Consider the following 5003-nt stretch of genomic DNA (forward strand, 5'->3'; position numbering starts at 1 on the left):
TTTTTTAATATATATACATATATATTATTTTTTTTTGTGTAGTAAAAATAAGCAGTCCTGGTTAAAAGTCAGTTTAAGTCTCTTTATTTAAGCCTCTTCAACAAAATATTCAATGACAAGATATGTTTTAAAGAGAAATTTAAAGAGTCCTGTACTGCAATTTACTGAGTGCCTTTTTAATAATGAGGGATGTAACTCAGAGATCAAGCTACTGAGGATAATTGTTTATTCTCCATTTTTTGATGTTTCCAGACAAAATCCTCTTGTGGAAAAACAGTTACAAGAAAAGCTCGACACACCATTAACTAGATGCAATCCCACGGCTTGTATTATGCATAGCCCATTTTTGCAACTTAGTGGTCTCTTCTTGCCTTAAATTTCTTAACTCCACGAAGCATTCCTGTTAACCCCATCACCTCCCTGCACAGCTGAATTTTCAAAGTAACCTGAGTGGCAGTAGCCACATCCCACTGACTCAGAATTGGGTGTTGTTGAAGAAAAAGGCATACAGATGTTTATAAAGAAGCAGAGCCACCAGAACTCTCCCTGTACGTACAGCTGCTTTGGGGAATTTCTCCTGAAGCAGACTTTCTTCTGGAGCTGTCAAGACCCCTAGCTCCAAAATTTGAATACCGCACTGTCAAGAAACATTTAATGAATAGTTGCAACACTAAATATAATTCATCATCTTTTCAATCTATGAAAAGGATTTTATCTTCATGTTACAGAATTCATACCTATTGTCATCTCCCACATCACTTCTAGCTGTCTTGATTTACATTAGCCTTCTTTATTTTCAGACATTTCAGTCCTCACCCATTCAAAATTTGAAAAGATCAGAATTTCCATTAACATCTTTTGGCTCATAAACAGAAACAGTCTGACAATAAAACATATGTGCTAAAAATCTTTGAATTTGAAAAGCATGTTAGAAGCCCTGCTGCCTAAATCGTTCACCTCACCTAACATCTCGTTGTCAAAAGGCTACAAAACTATTACAAAATCTGTCTCAACATGTAGTAAGTGAGAAGAATTAGGTATCTCCAGAGGACAATCAAAGCGACAGGACTCTAGCCCTGCCAGTTGATAAGGAATCTCTCAGCTACCTCAGGTCAAGTCACATACCTCAATCACCAGGTGCTGCAGCCTGTGCTTATAAAATTGCCCATATTATATAATTTGGATTGGTGTGTTACTTAACAAGTAAACAAGGCTATTGCTTTGAAGAGATTGCTTTAACCAGTGAATCATCATTAAATTTAATCTTATCTCTAACACAGTCCTTGTTATAAAGCTGCAACCTGACCCATTCATCAACAGAAATTTTCAATCAGTCATCTCTCAGTTTCAGCTTCCAAGATGTCTTGATACTGTTGCTTCTACTCTTGTTATAAAATCAATTAACACAGATCATTTCATAACCTTTATTCCCAGAATTGTCAGTTACTTACTGCACAACTTCAGCTATATTCTGAACTACATTGTGATTCAGCTTCATCCACCTTAACCCAGGGATTAAAATGATAATTCCACTTTGAAAAACATGGGATGAACGAGAAGTGTCTTTATGGAAAAAAATTGTCATGTTATCACTGAAACTCATAATAATCTCTCCGGAATACAAGTGAAATATCCATCAGGCTTCCTGTTCTTCTTCTAAGAAAAACGTCATTTAGTGAAGGAAAATTTCAAGAGATGTGTAGGAAGCAGAAACAATTAGACTATAACAAGAAAAATGAGTAATCTATTATAGGAAGTCTTGCTCAGCCTGCGTACTGTACAGTGTAGACAATAATATGTCTACAGTGTAATACAGTGTAGACTTCAGCTCTAATGAAACTCGTGATGAACTGACAAGACAAACTGCAACAAACCATATAAAACCCATTTCCTCTGTTCCTCTTCAATAATCTTTAACAACTGTCACTTGCTATTTTATGGACTATACTTTTTGAATCTTCTTTAGGTATCAATTAAGCTCATTTTTAAAGCATGGATTACAAAATGCTATTTCTATTTTGCAGGTGACTACTCAAATTATGATTACTATGCTAGTTAGAACAATCTGTGATATTTCTTGAACAATAGAGTATGAGCTGCCTTTCTTTGTTCCCACAGCTCCATGGCTAGGCTTCATCTTTCAAGTTTGAAATACACCATTGATATCAACTTGTGTTTTTCTCAAAATTGCTCACAGCAACTTGCCCACCATTTCAGAAGGATGCCCCAGCCTCACTCCATTTCAAAATCCTAACAACATATCTTTTTAGGGACATGGGAGTGAGATCTTCTATACAGAGATGAGCAACACATTGCTGTTGTGATAGTCACAAGGAGCTCCCACAGAAATCCTACTGCTACGCCAAAGGTGTTATGGAAATATCTTTTGTCTCTGTGTCCCTACACAAATACTGAAACTTTTCTGTTACACAAAACCAATAATGCTGAAATTTGACTTCTTTTCACAGGCATAAACATAAACACTATATAATCACTTTTACACAGCTTTTGCAAAAGCAAACACCTTGTCAACCATGGGAATTTCCAGCAAGAAGAATACCTGACAAGTTCCAACTTCTAATTAAATTAACTGTCTTACACAGTCTATTATCCTGATATTAAAAAAAAAAAAGCAATATCATATTATTGCTGTCTGTACAGCAAAATCCCACAGCGTCCAACTCAAAAGAACTATAAAAAAAAAATCAATACCTTAGCATGGAATATATTTTTCCTGGAGACCAAAGATATTTTTAAGTATTTCTTGATTTGTCATAATAAATGAATTGCATTTGTTATTAGCTTTCTTTGTTAATCTATACCTTTTGTAATATATTTATACGATCAAAATTTGTCAAGATGTATCTCTTAAGCAGCCTACCTCTGCAGAAATACAAATCACTGAAGTGAATGCAAGAGAAACCACATTTATCCACAGGAGTAGAAATTCTATAGATAAAAATAAACAAACTGCTGAGTCATTGAATTTGAAAGTTTTTTTTTTTATTTTAATGTAAGATATTTGACTTGTCCAGTAAATATAACCCATTTTCTGTTTACCTGTTCTACTATGTATCCTTAATGTGAATGCGCATTATTGATCTTCCCCATCACAACTAATCTCTGAACTGAAAACCCTGCAACTTGATTAATGACCGTCCTTTCCCATGAAGAACATAGTCCATAGTCTTATAATTACATTGGAAATTAAACAATCCAACCCTGAAAAGCACTCCTGACATTACTTGTGTAAGCAGGAGTAGTCAAATGGACTTCCTTCCTGCTCCGACCTGGGATAAGTCACTGAGGGAGGCCTGTGAGAGGACTGGCAAGACATAAGAATTTCTATTACAATTTCAGCTCTGGAATGATCCCACTGCTGACAGCTGGATCTCAAATCTCCACCCTGAGCTGGTAGATGACATTGGGAACATCAGAGGAAAGTTATTGGAGCCCATCCTAGCCTAGTGGGATGTGAGTATTTCAGTGGACACAGTAAGATGCGCCCTCACCCCATCTAGCACACCTACTACCGACTTACAGCATGCCCTGTCCCCAGCTTGGGTGCCTAACTGCATAATGAAGAGAGTAGGAGGTCTAATGTATGCAGCAGAAGAGGAGGAAAAATAAAGGAGTGAAACAAAACCATTTATCTTTCATATCTCAAATAGTGAAAAGCATTACAAAGGACACGTAGGGAATGTTGATTCCAGATGTCAGCCAGAGAGAAAAAGCAAATCAGTAGAGATATACAATAGAATACATTAATTTAACTGGGACAACATTCACAAAATACTGTTTTTCTAAAAAGTCTTTGCTATGCCTGATTATTCCATCTTCAACATTTTGTCTCAACTATTTAATGGAAAATGGATATTATTCATTATCCAAGTGGCACAGTTGACTAAAGATTGTCATTTATCATGATTTTTATCATATTGCTCTGTTATGATTAGCACATGATTTCTCTTCCAGATTGATTACAGAGACAAGTTTTAACAGTGTCAGCAAAGAGAGTACCAGGATGATATTCACACTAATGGACTTTCTAATACAGTAAAAACTAAGGGTAGTTTTTATGTTTCAAATGTTTCAAAACATTAACCAAATCCCTCAGAGAACTTGTGATACTACTCTGAAATGTTTTGCTGATACTGCATTGTCATTTACCTGTTACCATTGCCTGTTCCTTTACCTTTCCTTCTTTATATTTCTGGAAATACACGCAGTATGTTTTCTTCCAATTACCAGCCTTATTTCATTCTCACTTCATTCTCACTCGTGTCAAAGCTCAGTCAATTAAGTGTTGTATGGCTTTGCAAGACTGTTAACCATCACCGATGTTTTCAATTCTCTCAAGGGAAAGAGTGTACTTTTTTTTAATTCTCAGCTCCGATTTTACTTATTCATTCATTGGAGTAGGAAAATCTCTTTCAAAACAAAACAAAACAAAAAAACTATCCACATCTTTGTTTTAGCATTCTGTAATGTAAATGGTTTATTATTTACTTTCACTGTTAAAGGTGTCATAAGTAACATTTCATTCTCCTTCGGAGATGAAACTTCTTACAAAATTAAATTTTCTCATACCTGGAATATCTCTTCTTAAAGTAATTCTCTGTGGTAGTTCACAGCTTACATTTATCTTGCTCCCATACAAGCTGTAAACAAACCTGGTCAAGTACCAGGAGCAGTACCACTGAACTAACTGATATATTCTCAAGTTTATTCTGATATTCCTCTCCAGTGAGAGTCTATTTGACTCTATTAGAATCTATCTGACCCTTCCACAAGTGTGATAGGCAAAAGAAAGGGAGAATTAGCAAGAGAAGTGCTGGTTGGAGGAATCTCTACAATAATGTGATAGCTATCCATCATCACTGATCTCGTTGCTGTCTCTCATGGTAGCTTTCAGACTAATCAGACTGATGCCAAGAAATTAAGCTGTTGTGAAAAAATAACTTGGAGAAACTTTTATATCATCCATTTCAGCCTTCGCTGAA

Source organism: Meleagris gallopavo, chromosome 2 (assembly GCF_000146605.3).
Source record: "Meleagris gallopavo isolate NT-WF06-2002-E0010 breed Aviagen turkey brand Nicholas breeding stock chromosome 2, Turkey_5.1, whole genome shotgun sequence".
Lineage (NCBI taxonomy): Eukaryota > Metazoa > Chordata > Aves > Galliformes > Phasianidae > Meleagris > Meleagris gallopavo.